At 40.1% G+C, this 16,353-nt stretch overlaps 1 protein-coding gene across 20 annotated transcripts in view; it reads left to right on the forward strand.

Moving 5' to 3' along the window:
- The window catches only part of FOXP1 (forkhead box P1), a 627,865-nt gene that overhangs the window by 216,640 nt on the left and 394,872 nt on the right, over nt 1-16,353 (forward strand). For all 20 annotated transcript variants that reach the window (XM_061397383.1, XM_061397378.1, XM_061397377.1 and 17 more), the window contains one exon: nt 16,202-16,297. The gene's annotated coding sequence lies outside the window, so the exon portion shown is untranslated. The remainder of the gene's footprint in view (nt 1-16,201; nt 16,298-16,353) is intronic.

Genomic DNA, 16,353 nt, shown 5'->3' on the forward strand with positions numbered 1-16,353 from the left:
TTGCATAAAACTGTTGCAAAAAAAGGCAGTGCAGAGTATGTAAGAATAATATTTCCTTTATGTGATATTTATTTGCCTAATTAGGTAAAAGTAGTTCTGATTATTGTTCTGTTTGGATGCCTCAGTTGAAGTTAAATAGTAGAAGATATTTAAATCTAGGAGTCAAAAGTGCTTTAAATATCCATCTCACCTTTCTGCATTTTTGATGTCTAGTTTAAAATTATTTTCTCTTCTCTAAAAGGACAGTAGGTGTGAAGTCCATATGGGTCAGAATTTGGGTACCTTCACATCAGTGACTGTGGCCCACTGAAATCTTGTTGCTTAAATCCAGGAAATGTTGACTCACACATTTTAACACTTTAACATCAGTTCAGTTGTTCCTGCTTACCCATTCACCATTTCGTTTTTAACTCCAGTTTTTATTAATTTTGAGAATGAAAAAGGATGAAGCATCTATTCTGCATTTCAGTCAGTTTCAAGTTTCTGTAGGTTAAAGATGAATAAATAAAACAGATAGCATTAGGTCCTTCTCTGTCTTCCCTTCTTTTGCTAGCTATCACCTTTTTTCAGTTTTTTGCATCAGCTTCTACATCTGGAGGGATGTATGTGACCTGGAAAGGCTTCCTCCAGCCCCATGGTTCTCAGCTTCTGTCTGGGCAGTGAAAGAGGCTCATAGCACAATGCCATTGAAGGACACTAAGAATTCATTTATGTAAAGTTGGAAGTTGCAGATGGTGGTATGGTTTTTCTTGGGTTCTATTTCAGAGTAAAGCAAATTCTAGACGTAACCATTTAATGCTGTTTTGGGTTCAGAGGATCCCAAGCTCCAGATTTGTTGTTGTTTTTCCAAGTGGCTAAGCCAACAATTCAAATCAAAACTTTATTCCTAACTTGGATCATTACACAATACCTCATACTATTAATTGGGACTATGTTAACCAGAATGCCTGGTAATTTTTAAGATGCCAGTCACAACTGTAAGTACAAAGATGAATGTATTGTTCAAATACTGTATGTGAATTGATTAGGTGGGGCCCAGGGACATATTTATCCCATTCCAAGGAGAACAAATTATTCTAGTACTGTAGCTTTTGGGAACTCAGCCATACCAGTTAGCTGCCTCCGGGCCTCACTTTACTTCTCTATCAGTTCAGTTCAGTTCAGTCGCTCATTCATGTCCAACTCTTTGCAACCCCATGGACTGCAGCACGCCAGGCCTCCTTGTCCATCACTAACTCCTGGAGTTTACTCAAACTCATGTCCATTGAGTAGGTGATGCCATCCAACCATCTCATCCTCTGTCGTCCCCTTCTCCTCCTGACTTCAATCTTACCCAGCATCAGGGTGTTTTCCAGTGAGTCAGTTCTTCGTATCAGTTGGCCAAAGTATTGGAGTATCAGCTTCAACATCAGTCCTTCCAGTGAACACCCAGGACTGATCTCCTTTAGGATGGACTGGTTGGATCTCCTTGCAGTCCAAGGAACTCTCAAGAGTCTTCTCCAACACCACAGTTCAAAAGCATCAATTCTTCAATGCTCAGCTTTCTTTATAGTCCAACTCTCACATCCGTACGTGACTACTGGAAAAACCATAGCCTTGACTAGATGGACCTTTGTTGACAAAGTAATGTCTCTGCTTTTTAACTTGCTGTTTAGGTTGATCATAACTTTCCTTCCAAGGAGTAAGCGTTTTTTTATTTCATGGCTGCAGTCACCATCTCCAGTGATTCTGGAGCCCAAGAAAATAAAGTCAGCCACTGTTCCCACTGTTTATCCATCTATTTGCCATAAAGTAGTGAGACCAGATGCCATGATCTTCGTTTTCGGAATGTTGAGCTTTAAGCCAACTTTTTCACTCTCCTCTTTCACTTTCATCAAGAGGCTCTTTAGTTCTTTGCTTTCTGCCATAAGGGTGGTGTCATCTGCATATCTGAGGTTATTGATATTTCTCCCAGCAATCTTGATTCCAGCCTGTGCTTCCTCCAGCCCGGCGTTTCTCATGATGTACCCTGCATATAAGGTAAATAAGCAGGGTGACAATATACAGCCTTGACGTACTCCTTTTCCTATTTGGAACCAGTTTGTTGTTCCATGTCCAGTTCTAACTGTTGCTTCCTGACCTGCATATAGGTTTCTCAAGAGGCAGGTCAGGTGGTCTGGTATTCTCATCTCTTTTAGAATTTTCCACAGTTTATTGTGATCCACACAGTCAAAGGCTTTGGCATAGTCAATAAAGCAGAAATAGATGCTTTTCTGGAACTCTCTTGCTTTTTCCATGATCCAGTGGATGTTGGCAATTTGATCTGTGATTCCTCTGCCTTTTCTAAATCCAGCTTCAACCTCTGGAAATTCATGGTTCACATACTGTTGAAGCCTGGCTTGGAGAATTTTGAGCATTACTTTACTACCATGTGAGATGAGTGCAATTGTGTGGTAGTCTGAGCATTCTTTGGCATTGCCTTTCTTTGGGAATTTTGTAACTAGAAATATGTTCTGACCACTTTCATCTTTTTCCCCCTTCCCCCACCTACTACCCACCTTCTCACCTCTGCTGACCACAAATCTTATATTTTTATCTATGAATTTTGTTTTGGGGATGTAATTGATGAACAACACTACACATTACTTACTGATGCACAACATAGTAATTGGATAATTCTATATATACCTTACAAAATGATCACCATGATAAGTCTAGTTACCATCTGTCACCATACAGAGGTATTACATTATTATTGACTATATTTGGCACACTGTACATTGCATATCTGTGGCTCATTTGTTTTGTAACTGGAAGTTTGTACCTCTTTATCTCCCTCACCCATTTCACTCATCCCTTCACCCCCTCTGCTCTAAATAGAAAACATAAGTTCATTTTGAAAGTTAATATTCCAGTGCCCACCAGGTAATGTAAATTTTAAGGATAATTTTACAAAGTCTGCTTCACTCCTGCAACCTTCCAGCTTTGTTTTTATCAGCAGCGAGAGCAAGTGATTTCTTCATCTTTGTCCTTTTAATATCATTTTATTATTTCCACGTGTGAAATCAGAGTATTTTAGTTGGATAAACCATTTCATTTCCTCATCATGCTTCTGTCTAGAATGTCTCCTTGTACTTTTTATTCTTTACTTGGGGAGATATCCAAGTTCTCAGATATAGAACATTTAGGACCTAATTTTAATATGATAAGCTGAGAATTCACTTGAAGGTGGCTTGTAGTTACTTCTGTCTAGATTTTCCTATCTTCCAAGGTGAGATATGCTATACAAAAATGTGAAAACGAGACCAAAAGCAAGTGTATGCATCATCACGTGACACTGAAATCACCTTCTGTTTTTTCCCCATATCACACTGTTTAGTCTTGTCTGGATTCCAGTTGTTTCTTAGGCCAACTTGTTGTGTCTTCCTTGGAATTTATCTGAGGAGAAGAATTAAGAGAAACCCTTACAATTTCCTTCTCAGAAAGGACCCCTGACTTGTTTCCACTTATCTGCAGATATCAGTGAGCTCTTTTTTTTTTTTTTTTTTTTTGTGAACACATTTAGAGGTAATGGGTTTTGCCTTGATCTGATAACTGATGGAATCTTCTCTCCTCCTCAAGGCAGTTCTGGTTTAACTTCTGTGGGGATTTGACTCTTGACGTGGCTTGGGATATTCTCAGTCTGATTAGCAAGGATGTCAGCTTTCCTTCAAGTGAAGGACCAGGTCGTCCTTTATTGTTCAACATTTTAATCTTTGGGTATGAACAGAAACAGACTCACAGACATAGAACACAAATTTATGGTGACCAAACAGAAAAATGCATGAGGGGATAAATGAGGATCTTGAGATTAGCAGATACAAACTGCTGCATCCTAAATAAATCAACAGTAGCGTCCGACTATATGGCACAGGGAACTTAATTCACTATCCTGTAATAAACCATAGTAGAAGAGAATATGAAAATATGTACTTTCTAATATGTGTGTGTGTGTGTGTGTCTAATCATTGGATCACTTTGCTGACACAAGAAACTAACACAACATTTTAAGTTAACTATACATCAATTAAAAAAAAAATGACTGGTAGACACAGGGAGAAATCAGAGTAAAAATTAATGAAGCCAACTTTGATACAATTGCCTCTCTGTTCAAGAAGTGCAGGGAGTTTGCTATTTTATTTGTCCAGGATGAGATACTAAACTCTTGCTCTTGAATATTGGCAAGTAGATAATTGTGTCATCAGGTTATGATACTTGAGGACAATGCTATGACTTGGGTCATTGCACAGTAATAACTTGTCAGCTTTTTGCTCCTTGTTGTCCTTTGGGGGTTCAGATCCTCCCGAAGTTCGTTTTCTGACTTGTGTATGTGGCATAGAATGAGCATACTCAATAAAATGCTTCCACAAGAGACTCTTATTAGTATATGTACAAAATACTTCTGAGCTTTAGTGGAAGTTACTCCATTATGACCCTTTTTGCATGCTCCCTGCTGAGAAAACACTCTAGAAACGGATGTCAACCAGGGGAGATTCATTCATTCCATACGTTTTCTAATTTCCAAAAATGTACACCGTCAATATTTTTTCTTAATTGAACAGTTTGTTGAACAGACGGGTGCTTTAATTATGGTGGTCTAAATTTACACACATTGCAGTGGTATTTTGCTACATTAATTACCTTACTTGTCAAGAGTAACAGGTAATTACTACATCAACTCACCCTCCTGCAGTACATGGAAACATAACTTTATTTGAATAGATACAGTACTCCAGATTATAGCCACCCCACACCCTAGGTTGTGATAAGAGATAGCTGCGCTCACAGTATTTGTTTTACCATGAGGAAGGGAGAGAGGTGAGCTGACCCTTTTCCTTGTGTCTGTCCACCTAAGATGGAAATCCAGAAACTATGTCACGGATTCAAAGAATCTGGACTGGAAGGAACCTTTGGAATAATTGAATTCATTAAATCTTCTCCTTGAAATGTGTTTCAGAGAGTGACTTTTCTAAGTATGCACAAGAAGTAAAATTAGTGTCCGGTCCAGAATTGGCACTGATTTTTCCCCACCAGGCTGCTAAAAAGCTTAGAAATGTGAATGACTTTTAAAAAATAATTCTAGAAAAATCGTTTGGTATAAGACATTTTGAATATTTGTTCACTTCATCTCTCTCATTTGAACTTCTCACCGTTGCTTTGGCTGCCTCGTGAAGAGTATTTATCCTGTATTCTGTTGAACTGCCAGGTACAACTCATGTCATTTGATTTCCTCTTCAGTGTATGGGTGTCAGCTTTTATGACAAGTTGTGTTAAAATTCTAGTTTAACTTTTTTTTTTTTTTTGTAAAGGTGTGAACATTTTTGAGCATATAGGATGCCCTTAGCAAAAATGCAGCATTACCTCTCTTGGTTGCCATGGCATAGAAAGAAACGATTGTGTTAGCTTTTAGGTGTGGCACGGAATATACTCAATGACATAATAGAGGCGGTCTGTCTTGAAAGGCTTTGTCCCCTTTTTAGTCAAACACCTGTGACAAAATTACGAACTGTGGTTAACATACACCACTTACAAGTGGTTTTTCAGTGGCAACCAGGGTGGAGGAGCTCAGCTTGCAAAGGACTTTCTTTCCCTTTGCGCCTGGCGGTGGGAGTGGGCTGGCATTAGAAGGAAGCTCGGGATGTCTAAGGGTTATGGACACAGCCTTGCAGACGTGACAGGGGTGGTTTGTAGATGATAGAGGGGGCCTCTTGGGGGATTTGAGATGTGCAACCAAGCATCTCCCCAGCCTTTGACCCACTTCAGTTTCCCAGGCCTGAAATTGTGAAACAGATGCCTCATTCTTAAAATTGTAGTCTTTTCATGAGCCATTACACATCTCCCTGGGCTCTGGAACTTGTGATATTATAGTCTATGGTTATTGACTTTTTTCTTAGTTTTTTTTTTTTAATTAAAAGATTGCATAGGCTAATTATTATAATTTAGTCATTCGTGCATCCAGCAAATATCTCTTGAATGTCTGCTGTGTGACAGTCATTGTGCTGCATGTGGCAGGGGAGGGGCACTTAGTGAGGAAGCAAGTAGAACAGATCCTTGCTCTCATGGAGTTTGCCTTCCAGTAGAGGAAGCAGAGAGAGTCAGTAATTGAGTGCAGTGGAGGGGCAGTGTATTTACATAGAATAAAAGTACGTGAAGGAAACAGTATATACATCCTGTACCTTGACAGGGTCATTTAAGACAGTCTGATCAGAGAAGGTGGCATGAAAGAGATAGTATCTAATTTAAGTTATAAAGGTTAAAAATGTCCTCCGTATACAAATAGCTAAAGGAAGAACATTTTAGGCAGAGAGAAAGGTGAGGGCTAAGTCTCAAGTGTTAGTAGTAAGAGCAGATATGGGAACAGAAAGCCATTAGTAAGAATGGGGGTGAGGGATGGGGATGGTATGGGAGAAGTTGGAGGGGGACGTTGGGCCCTGCATGACAGGGCAAAGGGCTGGGTCTTATTTGAGACTGATGCAAAGTCCTCCAAGACAGCCACTTCCAATTCAGGGTGCAGAACAGACCACACAGGTGACTCCGGGGGATGGGATTGCAGAGCTTCAGGTATTTTCCACAGAGTAGCCTTCTTTGGGAGAGAGGCGATGGCCTTGGTCCCCAGAGATTGGGCATGGAACCCTGGAAGAGGCCCTACCTAAAACAGGCTTGGCTGGTCCTTGTTAGGAGAAGAGCATCTTCTTCCTGGGCTGGCATCTGGATGCAGGTGGACAAGGAAGTCCTCCAACTTCAGCTGCGGTGGCTGAACCTGCAGCAGCTTCACCTGGGGACAGAAATGTGAGTTTTCTGGCCTTACCACAGCCTTAGTGAATCAGAAACTCTGGGTTAGCACCCAACAGTCCTGCTTTAATGAACTTTTTGGGTGACAGTGATGAGCATGCAAGTTTGAAAGCCCCTCTTTATAAGATATATTAGTGCCGCCGGAAAGAACTTAACAGTTCTCCAGACTCACTGTCCTCAGTCTGCAGATGAGGGGACCCAGTTAAAGACAAGAACTTAGTGGTGATCCTGTGCTGATGAGAACCTGGCTTTCTTGATCTTATTCTAAGTGCTCTTTATTCTTGGGTTTATGGATTTAAAGAATAAACAAAGCCCACTTTGGTTTTCTTGAGGGATCATTGTGATATTTATAAAACGGAGGAGACAGATGGATATTTAAGAAGGAATAGCGCTGTGGTCTGTGAACTGAGGCTGCCTCATTTCTCCTAATACTGTTTTCTCAGATAATTTAGAAAAGCAGTTTTAGTGTGAATAACCTGCTTCTGTCTCCCTGTCAGTGGTAGAAAAACAAGTGTTTTGTCTTAAGTTACACCACTGAGACACTTAGCAAAGTGTAATTGCATTCTTTTATTTCTGTAATACTCAGTGTACTTGGCCTTGTTTTTGGATTGAAAGTCCTGGTACTCCCAAGTTATATTTATAAAGTCATGGTAGAAGGCAGAAGGTGGATTATTTTAAGGCCTGGTGTTTGTGCTTTCTCATTTCTGTTTTGACCAAGAGAATCATAGGATTGCCCTCTTCCCTGGCTAAGTCCTCTTCACCTTTGATGTCTTAGGCTTCCAGACCATTTGTGACGTGCAGCCTTTTCTGACCTCTTGTGCTTAGGTCACATCTCTCTGTTGATATTTCCCACTTGCTTGAATTGTTTCCTGGTAGACTGTGGCCCTCATCAGGGCAGAGACCTCAGTGGTCACAATTTGAAGCTATACTCAGCTTTGAACACAGTGTCTGGCCCAGGGCAATTACAGAAAAAGTTAACCATCACATGAATGCTTGCCCTCTTAATTGATTCATCATTTGTTACTCTCTTAACAAAACCCAGTTCTAGGAAGACACAGTGATAGATTTTCTAAAAGGAGAATACACAGAATATTAAGACATGGTCCCACGGTGGAAACAAAGCCAAAAGTAAGTATGTATTCAAGGAAATTCTAATGAGGGCTATAATAAGTTGTGAAGTACATTAGTCAGGATGTGTCGTGCTAGCTGCCATGACTAACAGCCCACAGGTTTTGGAAGCTTACCATAATAAAGATGTATGTCATGGTCCCTCATGTCTGTGTGTGCCCACAGAACGTCTCCATCCTCTACTTGCCATGAGAACAGGGGCTCTCCATGGTCTTAGAGGAAGAACAGGGAACATGGTTGTTGGTTTTTTTCTGGGCGGGGGGGTGGGGGGCTGGACAGGCTTAGAAATGGTGTGCCTTGCTTTTGCTCCATCCAATGGACAAGAAATCAGGCACTTGGTCCCAACATAAGAGTCAGGAAAACAGGGCAACATAATCTTTATGTGTGCCCATGAAGAGGAAACTGAAATGGCACTGGTTATTATGTGATAATGCCAAGCATCATGTTACTTTGGTTTTGGCCCCTAATGTTTGATCACAGTAAAGCATAGCACCTCTTGTTTTTGTAGGCTGCTCATCGATAAACACCCTTGTTTTCCCGGAGATCAGGAAGAGCCATGCCCTTCAGGGGACCTTGATTGGTGTGTGTCACAAGGAAGATGTCTTTTATTTCATTCCCAAGTGAAAGCCCATCTTCCTCTGGGGTGGGGCAGGGTGATTTGTTGATGATCCAGCTGTGGCTTGCCTTCATTCCACTGGAAGCTGGAATATTCTATCCCAGGTGGGAGCGTGACTACACACAGGTTGGGTTTCCCCTGGCAAGACCTGTTTGTGTTTGTTCTGCAACTGGCCCTATCTTTCTCTTCTCCCCCTCGAGTTTATAGGTTTGGAGAAAAGAGCTTGCTGGTGGTGAAGATGTACAAAATTTTCCCTGCTGACCGTTGTTCTGGGCTTACAGAGGACCCATGGGCAAATGCTTATGTCTTAGGGAGAAAACTGAAGTTACTTTTAAGACTTTAAGTTTTTTGTATAGGTCTCCCACATTGCAGGCAGATTCTTTACTAGCTGAGCCACGAGGGAAGCACAAGAATACTGGAGTGGGTAGTCTATCCCTTCTCCAGCGGATCTTCCCAACCCAGGAATCGAACCTGGATCTCCCACATTGCAGGCAGATTCTTTAACAGCTAAGCCACAAGGGAAGCACAAGAATATTGGAGTGGGTAGTCTATCCCTTCTCCAGCGGATCTTCCCAACCCAGGAATTGAACCTGGCTCTCCTGCATTGCAGGCGGATTCTTTACCGACTGAGCTACGGATTCTTTACTGACTGAGCTACCAAGGAAGCCCATTTGTGTACTCGTATCAGGTTATTTTGAAGACGATATTATGGGGAATTTTTCATAATACATTAAGTGGAAGAAAATATATAATTAAGTGTTTACAGTGCCCTGTATTCTTTTGTTTTTTTAGAATGAGAGGCTGGGCAGGGCCAGTGGAGATATGTAGTTGAGCTAAAGGCTGGAGAGTTGTCCAGTGGCCAGATCATGAGGGCCCTGTATGGGCTAAGGGCAAGTTTTGATCTCTTTCCCCCCAAGTACTGGGGAGTCACTAAAAGTATGCAAGTGCAGAGTGAGTGCAAGGTGAGTATGCCCTCATGGGTGTGTGTGTCTGAGACAGAGAGCGACTGGCTGAGAGAGAGAGAACAGTGATGAGTGGTGACTGCCTTTGCTGTGTGTTTTTTGACTGCTGGGGAAGGATGTCCACAGGTGAGAGTGAGTGTGAGACAGCATGGAACCCTCTTCCATCTCCTCCCACTTTCTGCTAAGTTACTTGTCAATCAGGAGCTCACCGTTCCCATTTCAAAGCAGGGTAATACATTGGGGTAAGTATTTATGAAGTGCCGAGCTTTTTGATCGATACCTATGTTGTTTTAAAGGAGCCAATGACTTAGAATTGTTCTAAGTTATTGAAAGACTTAAGTTATTGAAAGACGAACTTACTGTGTGCCAGTGTGGAAAGAAGAGACAAAGTATAATTTTTGCATCAGGCAAATGATTTACAGCTATAATCCTCAAGTAATCAAGCTGTTTCTACAAAGTTGTTTTGTTCTTTGAAAGACTTAAAGTATAAAAAGTTAATTTACTTATAGAATCTCATGAAGAGGACTTTTTAAAAGTAAGGTGGACTGTTCAGTTGCTTTGAGGAATCTTAATTCAGTGCATGAGATTCTGTAACACTGTGTTTGGGACATGAGAGATGTCATGAATCTCTGCTCTCAAGACATTTCTGGTCTGAAAAAGAGGCAATCAAGCCATTAATAAATGAGTGTCAATGAATGCACGACAAATGTCTTCCTCTTTCTGAAGTTGGCTTTTTGAAGATAGCTTTTTCATATTCTATAACCAATATTGGAGAAGTTGCTTTGTTTTGGAAAAGAAAAATATAAACAATTCTAAAGAAAAATAGCACCTAATCCCATTTCCTCCAAGGCAAACTCGCTCCATTTTATTTTTTTTTGATGCATATATTTGATGCTTATGCAACTGAAAGTCTACTTTAGCTATGATTTTTCTATCTTGCTTATTTCATGTCACTTTATAACAGTCATCTGCACACATTTCTCTATTCCCATAATTATTTTAATAACTACAAGATACTCCAGATTGGGCTATCATTGACTTGCTTTTTTTATTCTGTTGGGATTCACATTTTAGGTAAAATAGATTCATAAAGTTTATCTCATTTATGTCTTGAACCATCTTGTATACTTCACTGTTGTCATAAAACATTAATGGGGAACTGAGATTTTTTTTTTAAACCATTTGTCTGTATATGTCTGTGAACTTTGCCATCAAAAAAAAAAAAAAACAAAACAAAACAGTGAACCTTGTTACAACAACTTTACTTTCTTGGGAGAATAACAGAAGATATTTGATGAGTTTTTTTCTGGCATATTCTATCGTTGGACATGTAGCTCCTACTCTGAAGTTGGTTAATAAAGAACATCCTCCAGATCCAAGAAAACTCTTTGGTTCTAATGTGGGAGAACTTTGTGCCTGATTTTGGAACTTCCAGAGGTTGCCATTTCTTGCTCCCAGCACACCCTTCTGCAGTGACATTTTAAATCTACAAATTATTTATTTTTCTTATTTTTTTTTTAAAGTCCTTATTATAAGGTTATTTTAAAGTGACTGTTGTAACTTCTACCTTAAGACAGGGACTTGATTGTACTGGCTGAGAAAAACCATCAATGTTTTCTTTCTGTTACAGTGGCACTATTTTCCACTACTTTACATAGGAGAAATCACAGTGTGTTATGTTTCAGTATATAAAACCTCCAATCAATTTTCTAAGGCAGAAGTTAGCCTTAGAAATGATGGTGATGATCATTTTGCAATCCATAAAAATAGTGAATCAGTGTGTTTTACACCTGAAACTAATAGAATAAGTCAAATTATACTTTCAACAAAAGGAGGGTGATGAAGAAAAGAAAGAAGCAGCAGCTGGCAAATTATGGCCCTGGGCTCCCATCCGGCCCACTGCCTGCTTCTGTAAATAAAGTTTTATCAAAACATAGAACCCATTTGTCTACTTTTCCCCTTTGGTTGCTTTCCTACTGCAGTGGGAGAGTAGGGTAATTGTCAGAGGGAACTTAGAACAGCCGCAAAAGCTACAGAATCTAAATTATTCACTGCCTGGCCCTTAAGCGAAAAAGGTTGCTAACCCCTGTTCTCAAATATGAACAAAGTATAGTAAAATGCCTTATATATACTTATATAACCATCACATTAAGAATGTAAAAATGTTTAAACTATTGATTTGTTACCAATTAATATGGCCTCAACATGCATTTTTTATTATTATTTTTTAATGTGGATTTTTATTTTAAATCACCAAGAATATCTGTGACACATACCCTTTTGTTGCTGGCTTTTCAAAACCTCTGTAGAAGTTTCTGACGTTCTTCTGATTATATTGGCACTGGACACTTTCTCCTCACACTTGTAATTGAAAATATTGTATTATATTTTAAAGCATGTCATGAACTTTGTTCTTTTATAAGCAACAACCAAAAGTGCTTGAGTTAGAAGTAAGTCTATTCTGTAAATTTTGGATATTAAAAGCCAAGAGGCATTCAACTAAGAAAATGTCTCCTGAATCGACATTCCCTGACATCAGCTCATATTTCACTTCTTAGAGGCTCAGTGTTCATATCCATAAATTGGGAATCGGATCTCTTCACAAGGCTATGTGAAGATGAAGTAAAGAAAGATACACTTGACACATTTGGGGACACATTGGCTGGCTGTCCCCATTCTCTTTTCTACTCTTAGCATAATTAGAGGAGCTGATAATCACAATTGTAACATACCTTTAGGGATGTTTTCAAATTTACCAATTTACGTGCAGTATTCCCAAGAATCAAGTATAATTTTGGAACCAAGTCCAAATTAAAAAAGGTCTGTGTATTTGGATACGAGATACTGGCAATTGTAACAAACATTTCTGAGTCTCAGAGGCTTATCTTAATGCAGGTATTATTTGTGAGCCACCTCTGTCTAGTGTTTCCCTGGTGGCTCAGATGGTAAAGCGTCTGCCTGCAGTGTGGGAGACCCAGGTTTGATTCCTGCGTCAGGAAGATCCCCTGGAGAAGGAAGTGGCAATCCACTCCAGCACTCTTGCCTGGAAAATCCCATGGACGGGGAGGGGTCACAAAGAGTTGGACGTGACGGAGCAACTTCACTTTCTTTCTGTCCCGTGGGGTGGGGAATGGGGTGTGGTGGTCTGCTCCATGTGGTGTTTCAGGGACCCTGACTCTTACCACCCAGTGACTCTACCATCTTGCAGGCCCTGGAGTTCTTCCCTGGACTCCTGGGCCCACAACCCAGGCTTCTGGGTCAGGATGAAGTAACATACCCACTTCCATCTATTTGGCCAGAACTCAGCCACAAGGACCCACCTAGCTAGAAGTACATCCCATCTGTGCACCCAACAAATGGGTGGAGATTTGATGAACATTTAACCAGTCTCTGCCAGTCTGACCACATCTTCTTGAGTTATTTAGCAGGACACATACTTAAGGCCTACACTGCACAGAGATAGATGCTAGTAATCCCAGAACCTGTCTTTCACAGGTACCCATGTAAATAACATTGGGAGACAGTCATGCTGGGTAGGGACAATCAATCTGTATACTTGTTTAAATAAATTTTTTAAATTATCATGGGATCTGAATCTTCCCCCACATATTGTATGCCATTTACATAGTTTGGCATTCTGAAATTGCAGATCTATCATAGAGTCAGTTTACAGATACATGCATAAAAAACGTTGCCTGCAGTGGCATTTTCATTCCCAAAGTGGTCTATGTGGACTTGTATTTATTTTGCTGTATTGTAAAAGCAGAAGTCATACACAGTGTTGATTGGAATTTTTATCCATGCGGACAGATAGAACATTTATTGAAATACTACCACTATCATTTACTTAAAAGTGCACATCTGACAATGAACCAGATCAGGACCATTTTCGATTTTTTAATACCTCTCGTGGATCTGTGCACACCTTTTTTAAGTTATTCATTTTTAATGATGATTATATGAATATTTTAGGATTTATAATCACCATTAAACGAAGGACAAAATTTATCATACCAAACTAGAAATTTAATTTAAAGTAGAAAGAACTTGATTGCAAGGTTTAGTAGACTGGAAACAAGACACATGAGAGGATATTAAAGCACACTTTTTAAAAGACCCTTAAGAGTACAGGTTTACAATAGATTTGGAAAAAACACAGTTGTATTTAGTGATGTTTGTGAAGCTCATATTTGAGACAATCTCGTCAAACTTTTGTAAGGTTGAAAAGAACACTAAAAGCAAACAATTTTTGGTCATTCCATGAAAAAAAAATAGCTTAAAAAAAATCTTTATTCAGTACCATAAAGGTGGTGAAGTGTATTTGAGATAGAAGTTGCTCTTAACCTTAAGGTGATTCTGTGGCTTTGGTGAAGAGTCAAGCTTATACATGGCCGTAGATGATTAAAAATATTCCTTACACTTTTCTTGGAACTCTTGACATTTCCTACTACCTGTCACTTTGTCCTTGACGAAATTTGAGGCCAAAAACAAGTTGACAAGGGTGGTTTTCCAGTCAGCTGTTCCTCGTTTTTTCCTGGGCAATCCTTTGTTATATTTGAGTTCAGATTTACTATTCATGAACCACATTTTAATCAGTGACCATATCCGACAAATGGAAGCTAAGCACTGGTTAGTATGTTGAAAATAAACACAAGACTCTCATTAATGTCGCTGTCTGAATAATTAGTTGAGCGTGGTGTACCGAGCTGTGGTGAAAGCAAGCTGGCTCCTCACTGGAGTGGCAGGCTGACAGCCGCGTCCTGGAGTGTGGTCATTAGTGAGCCCGCCATCGGTGTCGTGTTACGGTGTCAAATTAGTTAGTGTCCCCTTAGGAGAGAAACTGGACCTACAAATTATCCTCCCACATCCCTGCAAACCGTGTTTGCAAAGCCTGTGATCACGTGCGGGCAAATTATTAACATAGCTCATAAATTAACTAGTTTACAGGCTTATAACATTTTACAAGTAGATAATAAAGGGTAGAAAAGTTTTCCAATTGCTCTGCCCTGATGTGAGGGCCGTGATCCGCCGACGTTTCCCAGAGAAGCCCACGACTGATGGGTTTTGAAGAGGAGCAAACCCATGGACTGTCACACCGAATGTCTGGAAAATGTAGACCCTGAAAGGAAGCCAGTGTAAATCCATTGGAAACAATATAATTAACTTCGTTATCTCATTGCTCTGATGAGTCCATGACAACAGTCCTCTTTCTTGTGGTGGCAGTTGCTCATTAATGAGGTCACCAATTAAGTTTGAACTTTGCCAACTGAAATTATCTGGAAAAATATTTTTGATTCATTCTTATCATGCTCTTAAGCTGCCTTGTTGAAGGGGAATAATGCTAACATAGCATGTTAAACTCATATATATGAGAATGATGACTCTGAAGCTGTAATGTATTTGAGAAACAGTTTATATTCACGTTGATAGCTGATACCTAGAAAACAGAGTGTGGACCAGTCTGGCCTGAGTTTCTCTCTTATCAGGAAAAAGCCACTGGGAGCCCCACTTCTTACTTCTCCTCTGAGCCCTGGTAGACAGACACCCACATAGTTTCCGGAGATACATGACTATTCAAATCATAAAACTTCATACATCTCCTTTTCGGTTTCAACTTCTCTGTCTGATTAGATTAGAAGACACGTACGTTCACAGACTTTTCTCTGAGTTTACTGTTACGAGGAAGCAACGCACACACACAGGGAAGATGTCATGCTTTTTGCTCCTCCTGTAGTTCCATTTCCCCCGCCTGACAGCAGGACCCTCCTGTGGTCTTCAGGGTTGTACAGTTGTCATTATCATCTCAGGGATCTAAGCAGAAACGGCCTGGCATGTAAAACCTTGCTCCTGACTACTAGTCACAGAAACTTCTGAGCCCGCTTGAGGATGAGTTAACTTGTCTGTCAGCAACTTCAACTTACTTGGCAATGGGTTTGGTAGATACTCCACTCGTAAATACCCACCCCAGCCATGAAGACACACAGCCTCAGCACACCTGAGCACTTGCGCAGGCTGATGGGGTTGCTGTGTCACAGCTTTCTTCTGTAGTTCAAGTGCAGTGGCAAAGAACTGTAACCTTTAGCAAGTGAGAATTGGTGTTTGGCTGCAAAGGAGATAGCTTGTCTTTTTCTTTTCTTTTTAAATAAGGTACTTATGTACGTGTGTGTGTGCACATGAGCATGTTACACACATGTTTGAGTCTGTGTGTTTTCTGGTGCTTCTACTGGACACACTGGGAGAGACTAAAGCCCAAAGCCCAAAGGAAGATCTTCACTGGGACTTAGGGATCATCTTAGCCTTATTTCTCAGAATGAGAACATTGGAGTTCTGAGAAGTTATACCCCCAAGTAAGAAGTGTTTGGAGTTAGAGGAACCAAACATCCTAAGTGAATGAAAATGCCTTCAAGAGCGGCAGTTTTACTTGGCTCTATAATATTTCACACTTTTCTGCTATAATTCTGTACAGAGCTCAAATTAGGAACTAACAGAGTGCTGATTCTAGAACAGAAAGGACAAAATAGATGCTTATATACGCAGATACTCAATTATATACTGAACGTAAAAGTCATGCATCAATAAGGAAGACATAAGGCTTACATGAATGTGTTACTTTTGAAGCATTAAAGTTTGTCACTTCCTTTCCTTAACCTCTTCTTCTTTTTTTTTTTTTTTTGTTTGTTTTCAGTGTTCCTCTGTATGTTGCAGTCCTGTGGCATTATGCATGCCCTCAACCAGTGACCTCCAGACTTTTTATGGCTGTGAGACACATTAAAAATTCAGGGTAAGTGACAAACAACACTTGCGTTGTGTACTGATCAAAAATTGCCATCCACCCTT

This window comes from Bos javanicus, chromosome 22, assembly GCF_032452875.1.
Source record: "Bos javanicus breed banteng chromosome 22, ARS-OSU_banteng_1.0, whole genome shotgun sequence".
Taxonomy (NCBI): domain Eukaryota; kingdom Metazoa; phylum Chordata; class Mammalia; order Artiodactyla; family Bovidae; genus Bos; species Bos javanicus.